General features: G+C 39.3%; 1 pseudogene; it reads right to left on the reverse strand.

Moving 5' to 3' along the window:
- Window positions 1–765: 765 nt before the first annotated feature.
- Window positions 766–9,719, reverse strand: LOC141508412 (ragulator complex protein LAMTOR3 pseudogene; annotated as a pseudogene).
- Between the last annotated feature and the right edge of the window lie 4,907 nt (window positions 9,720–14,626).

Below are 14,626 nucleotides of genomic sequence, written 5' to 3' on the forward strand. Positions count from 1 at the left end.
GATTCTTAAGTCTATCACAAAATAAAAGTTGCTGTAAATATTCTGGAATATATATGAAGACTTTTTTTCTTATAGATGTTTTCCTCAAGAGTCTTTAGCGCAAAGAGAATGGATTTTTAATCACTTTATTTGAATAATTTCAAATTGCCTTCCAAAGTGATTGCATCATTTCACCAACTCCAAAAATACATTATTGTGCCAATCTTCTTACCTCCGACACTGGCTGTTGCTAATGTTTAGGTCTTGTCGTTATTTTTTCTTTTTTGGCCAATTTACAGGATGTGAGATGAAACCTCAGGGTTATTTTGCTTTGTCTTTCTATTATTGGAGCACCATTTTACGCTGTGAATACTTTCCAATACTTTTGAAGACAGCTCCTATCTTTTGGCCTTTTATCTATGGGGAGGATAGCTGTTAGTCTTATAATTGTCCAGAGATGTTTAACTTTTTGGGGTCACGGACCATTTGGGCAGTCTGGGAAAGCCCCTGGCCCCTTCATGTTGTGTTTTTTTTTTTTGTTTTTACTTCACAAATTCCTAATTTAAAAAATGTTAAATTTCAGTTCAAAGAGGGTGAAAATAAAAATGAATTCATGGATACCTGATCCTAGTTAATAACCCTGGTTTACATATGAGACATTCAATTTTGGAAAGTAAACTATTTGACCAGCAGAGCCAGTTCTGAAGAATTAATTTACATACTCAGGCTGTAAATTAATTCTTCATTCTTCCTCAAGAATATGAACTTCTTGATCTGAGTGTTTCCTCTTGATGCACCTTTGAAAACGAAACAAAATAGCCTACATTTTTTATTTTTCTTTTGTGATATTCAGATTAGAAGAATCACAGAAAATGCAAGTGCTTTTCTTGCTGATAAACTGTATGCAGTAGTCTGTTAATTGGCCCGAAATGAGACAATTATGTCACTATTATGTAACTCAGGGTATATGGGCCTCAGAGTAAGTACAGTATTCCCCCATGTATTAGACACATCCTTTTTTGAAAAATTTGGAGTCTAAAAACTGGGAGTTTCTTAGACAGTAGTTGTAGATTTTTTTTAACTGTCATTTCCTGATTTTTCTTGCTTGTCTTGACATTCATTGTTTCACATTTGTTACCAGTAGATTAGGTTACCTTTTTACCACGTTCTGCCCAGAAATGGCTCAGAAAAGATTATACAGTGTTGAATTCAAGTTCAAAGTGATCCAATTTGCAAAAGTGAATGGAAATTGAGCTGCTGACCATCATTTTGGTCCTCCTCCAACTTGAGAAAACAATCTGAGGCTGGCTATGGGAAGACTGCCCCAACAGAAGAAAACCATGAGAGGCAAGTTAACCAAATGACCTGATTTAGAGAGGGAAATGAAGAGATGGATTGAAGAGCAAAGGACCATTGGAATTCCTGTGTCCACAAAGAAGGTTCAGCATGAGGCAAGAATTGCTGATGAAAAAGAAGTGACTGATTTCAAAGAAGGACACAATTGGTGCTTCAGGTTATGAAATGGAATGGAATGGACTAAGCATGCGTCCATGCACCAGACATCCAAAAGATGCTGAAAGCTATGAGCAGGTCCTTGAATTTCATGATGAATAAAACTTGAGTTCAATAACTTTATGTAATATTATTTTTTCAAATTTTGGGCCCCAAAATTAAGGTGTGCCTTATACATGGGGAGTACAGTGCATAACTTCACAATTAAGAGATTCTATTTTGTCAGCAGTGAATATTTGTATTATATTTTAGTTTAATGGCTATATATTCAATAAATGGGTATTTTCCCTTCTCTCCCTTTAATCTTTTTTTTTCACAAAAATAAGTTCTCTATTATTCACAACAAAGCAATAGCATATACAGAGCAGGGCCTGCCTACTGCAAGCCAGCATGGACTGTACATAACAGGGGAGCCTTAGGGGGCTCATGGATCACGAGTTACATTGCGATTCTGATGCACTGGATAAGAATCTCATCCCTCACTGATGGCTGAGTTAAACTCCATGGGAGCTGTGATAGATATGACCCATTTTAGTGGTCTCCCCAGAAATCATACTAGAGAAGAATTGAGCCTAAAACCCAACACAACAGTCCACTGATTCAGAAATAATAAATACAAACTTCTTCAATCTAAGGTGGGGAAGTTGTCTTTTCTGTGTGTGTGTGTGTGTGTGTGTGTGTGTGTGGAGTTACATTACTTGAAGAAGTCAAAGTTGCCAGACTGGACTCACTGGGACCACAACATTGCCATGGTTAATTAGGCCTTACTCAGGTTAAGAACCTTCCACAACCTGTCTCAATTCTTGAAACAAGGGGGCAAGTTCCTTTTCTAGGCTGACAATCAGTCTAGTATTGGCATTGCTCCTTGCTATGAAACTCACCACCAATGGCAACCGATTGAACTGGACTACTTGGTATGGGTTATAATAGCAAATGATGCTTTTATTTTTTGAAAGTCCAAGTTTGCTGCCCTGGTCTGTTGCAAGTGTAAAAGTTGACAGGAAACCAGGTCTCAAAGCATGCTCTGGAGCATTATCATTAGCCACTTGGATAACCCGCACTCCATCTCGGTCTGAAACTACAATGGCGTGAAGACCTTCAACACTTGGTAACGTTTTGTACAGGAATCTCTTCAAACCATCCGCCATGACGAGACCTTCCTGCCGGTGGCCCTGCACCCAGCTCCGGCTGCCCAAGCCGCTGTTGTCCTCGGCCGCGACCGCTTCCTCTTTCTCCCTTTAATCTTTTAAATAAATTTGTTGAATGTACATGGAACTTTTTAAGGAAGAAGAGATAAGGAAATAGCAGAACATGTCTATTTCTACAGGAATGTTCTATGTACAGAATGTCAGAACACACATTTTAATAGTATTAAACATAATTTTCTTAGGCTAGAAATGAAATAAAAATTAGTTTTATCCATGTAGTTTTATTTTCTAGTATCTTACCAAAACCCCAGATGGATGGCATCATTAAAGATGCCAACCCTGATACAAAATTTTAGGGTCATTTTATACAGAAAGGACAAAGAATCATAAAATTGAGTTAAGCAATCAATGAGATTTCATATAGATGACATCGTTCTACATTATGGTCCTTTCATAAGTTAAAACATTTGTTTCAAATTCCTATTACTAAGAATCCCACTTGGGCTGGAGAGGTAAGGTTTACAAATAAACCTATGATAATTCTCTCTCCTCATCCAAGATGTCTCTTATCTTGTGATTTGTTAACCCAGGTAATTTGTTGGTGCTATTAAAAAGATCAGGTAGTATTGACATTGGCCAAGTCAAATTCAGATGGAAGAAACAGGCAGGCCTTGTCATGGCAGATTGACATTTTTATACAGAGACAACATTCAGAGAACTTAACTATTAGTTGGAGGCTGGGAAACCAATTTTTGATTGGAAATACAGAATAAGATTTAGCCATTTCCTCATTTTGATCAAAGATACACTCTAGTGTCATCTGTAAATCAATTTGTTCATTTCCTTTTAAAAAATTTTAATATCACATAATATCCATAATCCCTCCTCCCCTACACAAGGATAGAGAAACCTCAAGAAAACTAGTGAGGCAAAAAAGTGTACTTCAGTCAATGTTCAGATACCATCAGCTCTGTCTCTGGTATGGATCACATTCTTTATCATAAGTCTGTCAGAGATGTTGCTTCAATATTTTTTCCCACAGTTGCTATTGCTAGCTGTATTTCCCTCCATCTTTTTCCTCCCCACCCCCATTCTATTCTCTCCTTTCACCCTGTCCCTCCTCAAATGTGTTTATCCAACTCTCCCTTGATCTTCTATTACCTACACCCCACCTTCCCTCCCCTGTCCCCCTTCTCCCATCCCTTTCCTCTAGGATAAGATAGATTTCTATACCCTATTGTGTTATTTCCTCTCTGAGCCACTTCTGATGAGAATTCTCCCTCACTTTCCCCCCCCATACTACATGACAAAAACTTTCTTGCAAGGCAAATGGCTTGCCCAAGGCCACACAGCTAGGTAATTATTAAGTGTCCAAGGCAGGATTTGAACTCAGGTACTCCTGACTCCAGGGCTGGTGCTCTATGCACTGGGCCACCTAGCCACCCCTTCTTGCTTAAGATAAAATATCTCAGCTCATTCTACCTCTCCTTTCCCTTTCTCCTAGTACATTCCTTTCTTACCCATTAAGTCCATCTTTATAATGTAGTATCCCTTCATATTCAGCTCCCTCCTGTGCCTTGTCTACATATGCTCCTTCTAACTGCTCTAATAAATGAGGTTCATGTGAATTAACAGAATCATCTTGCTTATTATTTCTTATACAATAGTATTCTACTGTATTTATGTACCACAACTTGTTTAGTCATTCCCCAACCAATAGACATTCCCTTAATTTCCTTCTAAGTCTTGGCTACATTGGTTTCATTTGTATAAAACTTTTTAAATTTAATGTATCAAAAACCATGCATTTTACATCTCACAATGTTGTCTCATTCATAAATTCTTCTATCTGATAGTAATATATTCCATCTTCTCTTTTATATCTAGATCCAATAACCTTGGTAAATGTAGTTATTTCAAGAGAACTTTGTTCAACAAACTGACTGCTCATAATCATCAGAGATTTGTTTAATCCTGATCATAATTAGCAGACAAGGCATAAATTATAAGATGTATTCTTGATTAAAGGTATTCACTAGGGTCTTAGAAGAAAAAAACAAAACAGAAATCTAAATTGAAGAATTTCCTAGAGATGGTAAGGTCCTCCAAATCCTCTGGTTTGGGAATGACTTTGTGTTGATTGCATCCAATTGGTCTAAATTACATAGAAACAATTGTTTGAAAAATACCTCTTAGCCAGATTATGAAATGCAGATAAATGAACAATACATAAAGCTCATCACTATATCTTGGACAGACAGGATATACATGGACAATGAATTGGGCCAGAATTAAAAAGGAGTGGGCTGTGTTGTCTTTGTGAAATTTGTGAAGCTCCTTTAATAACCTCCAAGTTCTCCTATAATATTTTTAATATCAATTTTATTCTGGTTGTGTTATATCTTTGAATGAAACATTCTAATCTCAGATGCAGTAAACATGTATTATATAGAATAATGAATCCTTCAATTCATGTGTGAATAACTTGAGTACAGGATGTCATCTAGAAATGCATAAATGAACAAGAAGATGGGGGGGTGCATGGAGAGATCATAAGATAACTGGACAGCCTGTGTGTTACATTGGTTTCTTTGAGATATCAGGATAAAGTAAAGAAGGTACTCAGAACATTGGGTAAACTCTACATAGAAAACATTTGGGAAGGATGCAGGATGGGCAGATATATTAACTGAGCTTCATCACTGGAAAGAACATGAACAGTGATAAGATCCCAGAGCCATTAGATTATTGAAGTGTGATTCACAGAATATATTCCATAGTAGTACAGAGAAGAAAGAAGTAGGCGACATATCCATTGAAAATCAGATGAATCTGGAACTAGGGTGAAAGGACCGACAGGATTTGGACAGGTGGAAAACAGGTTTTCCAGGGATACTGAAATCAGATTCCATGTTTTCTATTATGTGGTCAAAAATGCACATAACACAAATATACAGGATGACAGAATTCAAGAAGAGATCAAAGCTAACATCAAGACAGAAGAGAATAAGATACTTAGTAGGGAGAAATTTGTTTGCATTACAATCAACTATGGGATTAAGGAAGTACTGCTGAAGAAGAGTTTAGTAAAAGCCATCTGGGTATCCTGTTGTTTACTCTCCCTCTCAAATCTCAGTTGTCAAAATGTTTCCCCAAACTGATCATTCAGGTCTGACCATATCACCCCTTTTTCCCTTTGTCAAATGATTGCTATGATTTTCATACTAATCAATATTATATGTGTAATGAATTTACTAATAATTTAGTTTCTAGAGATCCTTTACTCTGGTTTGGGAATCAGAGATAACAAAGCAGTCTGGAGTAAAATATTTTTTTGCAAGGTAATGGGGTTAAGTGGCTTGCCCAAGGCCACACAGCTAGGTAATTATTAAAGTGTCTGAGGCAGGATTTGAACCCAGGTACTCCTGACTCCAGGGCTGGTGCTCTATCCACTGCGCCACCTAGCCACCCCCCAGGAGTAAAATCTTTAATACTGATAAGTCCGCATTCTTTCCTGTTTTTGCTTTGTGTTGTGATGAATCACAAAAATATTTAACCTGTTTTATAGCAAGGAAAATAATAAATTGTCCCCAAAACTAAATAATCAATAACCATTCCCACAGAACTTGAGGGCACCTATGTTGTCCTACTTCAGTGATTATGATTTCCAAAACTTGCTGTAAGTATTGTTTTGCACTAATGGGCTTATCCTGAGAAAAGCACTCAAGCCCTAAAAATGATTGTTTTTGTGATCCATCTGCCCCCTTACGATTCATATATGTATTCTCTGCTTTAACTGTAACAAGATGGAGCAATTCCGATTTGCAAATCTGTTCCTTGCAATGAAAGTAATTAAATTACTTGATTACTGGCAGTTTCTGGCCTGCCCTTTTTTGCCTAGGTTAAAGAATGGCTCAGTTAAAATTCTGTAAATTCTCAGTAAACTTTAGTGGCTTCCTATTGCCTCCCAGAATCAAATGTAAAATCTTGCCCCTTCCCACCTTTTAGTCTTCTTGCATCTTAATTCCTGCAGTAAACTCTGTAAAAATGACCCCAGCCTCCTTGCTGTTCCTTGATGTTTCACTGGCTCCCAGATCCCCTTCTACCCACCCCACCCTCATTACCATGTTTTCCTGACTCATTTGCACCTAACTTCCATGGCTTTCTTCTGAGACTGTGTACATAAGTGTCCCATCTAAATCTTGTACATAGCTGTTTGCATGCTTCCCCACATCAGATTCTCAGCTCCTTGAGAGAAGGAACTTGTTTTACTCTTTCCTTGTATCCCCAGTGCTTTGGCATAAAGTATTCACTTGATAAAAGTTTGCTGACTGCAAAATCAATGCCAACAGTTTGAGAAGCCAAATTGTCTAATACAATTAAGGCCCTGTTACTAGATACTGCATGTGCAGTCTGAGATGACTGTCTCAGTGAATTATATTCTATCTAGTCAGTGGAGGATTAGACCTGATGACTTGTGAGGTCTTTTCATATGTCTTATGGAGTCATCATTTTTACTTTTAGGTGCCATATCCTGGAAGTTGACAAACTGGAGCTCATCAAAAACCATAGTGATCAGGATTATGAGAGGATCAAAGATCATGCCATATAACCATCTGTCAGAGGAACTTTGGGGATGGTTGGACTAGAGCAACCTTAGTTGGCTAAATATGGTAATTGAATGGCTGTGATTCCTAAGAGGGGACTGGACTTACTCACTTTGGCCCCAGAGGTAAGAAACAACTAGAAATTAACAGGTAGTGAAAGGTGATTCTGGTTCATAATAAAGAACTTCCCAATCATTAGAGATGAACAAGAGTGTAAATGGCTTCCCCACAAGGAGCTTTCTCTATTAATGGCACCTAAAGAAAACCCCAGGGGGTGGCTTGGTCATGCAGTGGATAGAGCAACAGCCCTGAAGGCAGGAGGACCTGAGTTCAAATCTGACCTCAGACACTTAATAATTACCTAGTTATGTGGCCTTGAGCAAGCCACTAGACCCCCATTTGCCTTATAAAAACCTAAAAAACAAGAACAGAAAAAAAAACCCGGATAAACATTTGCTGATTATTTTTTTAGAGGAGACTCTGGCTTAGGCAGACGTTGGTATACAAAATCTCAGAAACCAAGACAATGTTAGTATGAATGCATGGTTGATTTCTCATTACATTTTGAGCTCATATTCTTTTCAAGGAATTTACCTTTTGTATTTGTTTCAGCATATGATCTGATTATTAATGCTTTTCATATACATATCTTCATTTAGCTCCGAGTTCCATATCCATCTCCTAACAACCATAAAACCTTTAGGATGGGAGTTAATATTTTTCACACCATGGATCCCTCTGTAAATCTGGTGAAGCCTTGAACTCCTCAGAAGAACGTTTTATATGCAGGAAGTCCATGCTTGCTAAGAACCCTGTTTTAGGAACAGACTCTCTTTTCAATTCCAGGTTGTATCTGCACCAGCAGAATATAAGCTCAAAATCAGGTACTATTTTGTCTTTGTCTTCCAATCTACAAGACTATAATAAAGATTAAATATTATACTTCTCTCCCTTGGGAATTAATAGTGAATTGTTTCATATTCTGCTTCACTGTGTCCTTAAACTATTTTAAATAATAACCCTTTAACTAGAAATTTAAAATTTAGGCTTCTGTGGTTTGCCTAATAAAATTAAAACTTAAATTTAGCATTTAGGACCTTCCACAATCTGGCCCAAACCTACCCACCTCCCATCTTTGCTTTAGTCAAATTCGTTTTTTTACTTTATTTCTAGACCTTTGTCCATCCTACTTCATCCCCATAGGAGGAAGTGGGCCCCACTTCAAATCTTCCTAAAACCCGGGTAAAACGTTTGTGTACCTGAATGTGACAATGATTTATTCAGTGTTGTCACCTTTGTGCTGCTTGTGAGCGGCATCCTACCTGCCATTTCCCTGGATGCTCACTGGGCCGTGACAAGAGCCCCCCCCCCCCAGGGCCCTGCAGCTCGGGGGATCCCCGGTGCTCTCAGGGTCCGGCCCGCCCCGACGCCCCTGCCACCCCAGTGACCGGCACCCCGACGCCCCCCACGCCGGCTCCGTCCGCGCCTGTCACTGTCACGGGGGTCCGTCCAGTGTAAGCCGGCTCTCACGGGTCACCGGCGCACATCCGGTACCGGGTCAAGCCCGAGGCTCGTGCGGGGGGGCGGCTGGGGGTACTGAGGAAGGTGCCCCCGAGGAGAGCGAGAAAACACCTGTAACCAAGGAAGGCCCCAGGCGGTTCCGGACATGCTAAGCCAAGTGTTCCTTCTATGGAGCAGGATGTCGTTTTTCTCTTTTTTTTTAATTTAAGGCAGCGGCGTGAAGTGTTGCCCAAGGCCGCAAGGCCTGGTAATTATTGTGCGTCTGAGCCGGATTTGCACTCGGGTCCTCCTGACTGCAGGGCCGGTGCTCTTCACGGCGCCCCATGGAGCAGACTCTCGGCGGCGGTCGCCGGCACCACCTTCCGCGCCGTGGCCTCCCCGGCCCGCCTGACTCCTCCTTCCGTCCCGGAGTCGCCAGTAGCATCCTCCCCAGCCGGGCTAGGCGGAGGGGACGGAGGCCTAGGGAAGCCCGCAGGGAAAGGGAGGAAGGGGCAAGCGTGGCGCGGGAACCCTTCCCCCCGCGCTGCTCGGGACCACCGAGGCCCGCGGAAAGGACGAGAGCCGGAAGCCTCCTATCTCTGCAGCCGCGGCGCTTCCGGCGGGCTGGGGCGGGATTGAGCGGTGAAGGACCCGGAAACAGATCCGCTCACGCGAGAGTCTTTTCCCGCACAGCTCCTTGGGAAATGTAGTCTTCAATCTGCTTTAGCCACTTGACGGACCGATGACGTGTGCCGGAGCCTCGGTGAAATTCGCCCACCTTGCGCAAGGTCCTGCGCACTTCCGTCCTTCTCCTCCCTTCCGCCCTTCCCAGTCCCGCTACCGGACCTGTGTTCTCCTGCAGCCGCCCCAAGGAGCAACTGGGATTTTTCTGGAGGGAAGCCCCGGGCAGTTTTTTGGCGCGGGTCTTGGGACAGGATATTATCTGTTCCGGACGCAAACGACCCTCTGGGAAGCGTACTTCCTGCTTGGCCGAGGTGCATCTCGGGAGCTGGAGGCCTCATGGGAAATGTAGTCCAGGCGAACCGAAGACTCTGATGCCTTCTTGCTTTCCCCTCCAGTCTTGGAGACTCAGCCTTGGCATTTGGAGCATGGGTGTCCAACCTTTTAGGGTCTCGTGGGTTTTACGCCCAAAGAAAACTTGTCAAGGGTCGCATATATAATTTAATTTTTAATTATTTACGACGTAACACATATCAATGAATAAAATATGTAATAAAATAATCAAGTATAATATAAAATGAGTGTATTATTAAAGTAAAACATTTACTTTTTAAACAAAAATAAGAAGATGCCATTTTTAATGTGAACGCCGAGCCTCCTTTTTCGATACCAGTACATCCGATATATCAAGATTTGATAGCAGTTATAGTGATGTGAAGAATATTTTCAAAATGCAGGTCTGAAGTTTTTATTCTATTTATTCCTTTTGTACATGGAGAAAAATGTACTTCACAAATACCAAAGAGAGGTCATGAGCAGGACATATTTGTGAATTGTTTATTTTTCTTTAGGCAGGTCCAATTTATAAAATTCTAATAAAGACACTTGATTAATTATTTAAGTTGCACATCTGATTGCAACTCAATACATTCTATTTGCAAGTTTGCAGGCAACTCGTTAACTGAAGATGGAATAGCAAATAGACCGAAATGCAGTTGATGTTTTCTATAATCTTGAAATCTTTTCTCAAAGTCCTGTGACAAAAGAGCAATTAATTCTACAACGGAAGTTGTCTGTTGCAATCACAAGCAAGTCATATAACATTTTAAAATAAAGATCCTAATTTCTATATGCATATCTTGTGTAAAAAACAAAACGAGAGGGCACAATGTTAGTTATGTGAAAAAGTGGAGCCTTGTTAGTTAAGGGTTAAGCTGGTCTGTGATGTTCCTTCATTTACTAGCTACTTGTAACAAGGGCTAAACTTGGAGGGCTGCATGCAGCCTGTGGCCAGCAGGCTGGACACATCTGCTCTAGACCTTATTACTCAACTGTGAATTGAAGAGTTTGAACTCAACTTCTAAAGAAACCTCCCAGTTCAGACTATGATTCCATAAAAGTATTTTTGTCAGACTGGTAAAGTCTAGGGATATTTTTAAATGAATAAAATTCATATGATTACAAAGGAAATCAATTATATTACAAATTCAATTTCAAATTATTTTTTCAAGATTTCTCATAGGAAGTGGCATCTGAGTTGAGCTGAGCTGTAGGGAGCTAGGGATTCCAATAGATGGGGACAGAGGTGGGGGTTGGGGGGAGAGGATGGGGATTCTGTCCAGACATAAGTCTCAGCTTATACAGACATGAAAGTAGAAGGTAATGTATGCTATGGATATTATTTGGGTAGTAATGTTTGACAAATTCCTTCATGCTTTTCAGAATTGGAATCCTCTCTGAAAAAGCAAAAAGCACTTATGGAGATGAAAGTCCTAATGTTACTAAAAAATATTGGATTCTGTATAATTTTATAATTGATTCTCTTCTGTAAGTGATTCTGTTCTGTATCACTGACCCATTTTATATGATTGCCCAAGTCACATTTCTTTGGTTTCTTACCTATGAGCTAAATTTAGAAATTCTGTTCTCCCTCTAATCACTGTTCTATTCTTCCTTCAAGGAAATCTGTTATTCTGGAGGGTTACAGGTGGACACCAGAGAATTTGGTTTAGTATCTTCACACCAGAAGCTATTCTTCAGGGATATCTGATTTGTTATCCAAAGAAGTCTGGTCCACTATCTCTAACTTTGGAGGTGGACTCAAACAATGAATATTTCTTGGTCACAGGAGGGGAAGGAGTTATTGCTAGTCTCTTATTTCCAATTTCCAACCAATTATGTTATTCCTACCTTGTGATACTGCCTACCCTGTAATCAAAGTCTATTCAATTCTAGTCTTTGTTCTCTTCCACTTCATAAAACTGTGTGTAAGCTAATAAGCTCTACCTCAGGGCCTTTGGTCATTGAGTGATGTCAACGACTCATTTATTGGTTCCAACTAGACAAATTTATAAATTGGTTATGCTCAGATCATTGTATCTTTCAATTTACTGTAATCTAATGTAAAAAGACTTTAGATTACATTCCCACTATTATACTTCTTGCCCAAGGAATCTCTGTTAAGGAAGGAGAAAGTAGGACCATGTGGAAGAGATTAAATTATTGAGCATCAAGTTCAGTCTTTTCATGAATCCAGATGAGTGGGTACAATAATGAATTTTAGCCATGGTTAATGGGCACATTCTTTTTCCATTAATCTTACCAACAGTTGCTAACTTCTGATCTTCTGTCCACTTTCAGATTAAGTGCTTAATTTTCTTGCTCTGATCACTCTTCGTAAACTGTAACCTAACAGCATCTTAATGTGAAATGCTGCCTTTGCCCCTCTCCCAATCTTTCAAATATTTACTAAGCAAGCTCATTAGCCATCAGACAAATGGCAAATATATACTTGATAAAAATGGTACAATAAAATGGAAATTTGGAGCCTATGCCGAACATCCTCACCTAAGCAGGATAGACAGATCCTCTTGATTTCTTTCATGGGAAGGGGGAAAATTCCAGATATTGAAACTTCCTCTACAGACACAATGGGCAACCCTCTGTCATTGACACTGAAGCAACAAGAATTAAGACATGAGACAGAACTTTAAACTAGATCTTCCTGGCTCCAAGGCTGGCTCTCTTCACCATCTTACAAATATATTGAGCCCTAACAATTCAGTCACTGGTTGAGTATTCTGAATAAGAAGCATCTCTCTTATGTTCCTGGGGAATCAGATCCTTTCCTAAAATCTCACTATGATGCACCATTATAGTAATGATCCTGGTCCATATCACTGCCAACAGAGAGTGCACTCTAACAGATGCATCCCTGTTAGAATGTAAGCTCACTAGGGGCTGGGACCATCCCCTCTTTATCTAATGTCCTCCATATAAAGCATATGGGAGAAAAAAAAATAATACTGCTAACTTATCCCAAACTGAACATGGTCTTTGTCATATGGATTTTGGCACAGTGATGTTTCCCTATCATCACAGTGCTTGCTTGGCACATGGGAGACCTTTAATAAACATTTTTTTAATTTGAAAGTTTGTTTGGAAAAGCTTTCCCTACATTGTTTAAGAATATCTGTGTTTTCAAAGGCCAGGCTAGGTAAATTTGGAGAGACTCATCACCAGGGGTGAGGTGTTGAGTGACATAGTGGCCTGAAGTTAGGAAACCTCCATGTCTCAGACACTTACTAGCTATGTAGCCCTGGGCAAGTCACTTAATTCTCTTTGCCTCAGTTTTCTCATCTGTAAAATGGGCTGGAGAAAGAAAAGACAAATCATTCCATTATTTCTGCTAACAACAACACTCGAAGGGAAGTGCTATTATAATCTCCATTTACAAATATTATGTTTGAGACTGAATTTGAACTTGGGTTTTTCTCAGCTCTCTGCACCCTAACTACCTCTAATCCTCTGACTAGTAAGAAGGAGTTCGAAGGAAAAAGATATCTCAGAAGATGGGCAGATCATTGACAAGGGAGAAATATTTGAAATAAAGGAACTCATTATACAAATTCCCATTGCAACTAAGAATTTTTTAGAGCAGAGTGACTGACAGACTAATGTCAATGATCTGCAACAGGCATTGTAGCCTAGACTGACCTTTTGAGCATGCCCAAGGGGCTGATGTGGAGACCTCTGCCCTTTGGGTGGGGGCAGCCTCTCATTCTGAACTTCCACCTTTCTTTTGGATGTATTGTTATCTATCTGTTGTAAATATATATATATATATATATATATATATATATATACACACACACACATTCCACACACACACACAAAACACATACATGAACATACCACATGCACACAACACACACAAACCACATACATGTACACAAAGACACACTTTACCCGTGTGTGCATATGAATACACAACATGTGCACTCATGTTTATTCATGCATATCACATCTACACCTCTATATGATTTCACCATATATTTTTACAATATGTGCACAATACACATATATGTACACACAAACATCCATTTCTCTTCTATTCTACTCCTATTCTACTCTACTCAATTCTATTCACTCTATTCTATTCTATTCCACTCCACTCAATTCCATTCTATTCTTTTTATTTTATTTTATATATATATTTTTAGGATTTTGCAAGGTGATGGGGTTAAGTGTCTTGCCCAAGGCCATGCAGCTAGGTCATTATTAAGTGTCTGAGACCGGATTTGAACCCAGGTACTCCTGGCTCCAGGGCTGGTGCTTTATTCATTGTGCTACCTAGCCACCTCCTATTCTATTCTATTCTATTCTATTCTATTCTATTCTATTCTATTCTATTCTATTCTATTCTATTCTATTCTATTCTATTCTGTTCTATTCTGTTATATTATTCTATTCTTTTCTATTCTATTCTATTCTATTCTGTTCTGTTCTGTTCTGTTCTGTTCTGTCCTGTCCTGTCCTGTTCTGTTCTGTCCTGTCCTGTCCTGTCCTATCCTATCCTATCCTATCCTATCCTATCCTATCCTATCCTATCCTAGCCTATCCTATCCTATCCTATCCTATCCTATTCTATTCTATTCTATTCTATTCTATTCTATTCTATTCTATTCTATTCTATTCTATTCTATTCTATTCTATTCTATTCTATTCTATTCTATTCTATTCTATTCCTATTCCTATTCTATTCCTATTCTAGCCTATTCCTATTCTAGTCTATTCTACTATTCTATTCCTATTCTATTCTATTCCTATTCTATTCTATTCTATTCTACTATTCTATTCCTATTCTATTCTATTCTATTCCTATTCCTATTCCTATTCCTATTCTATTCTATTCTATTC

Source organism: Macrotis lagotis, chromosome 1 (assembly GCF_037893015.1).
Source record: "Macrotis lagotis isolate mMagLag1 chromosome 1, bilby.v1.9.chrom.fasta, whole genome shotgun sequence".
NCBI classification, from domain to species: domain Eukaryota; kingdom Metazoa; phylum Chordata; class Mammalia; order Peramelemorphia; family Peramelidae; genus Macrotis; species Macrotis lagotis.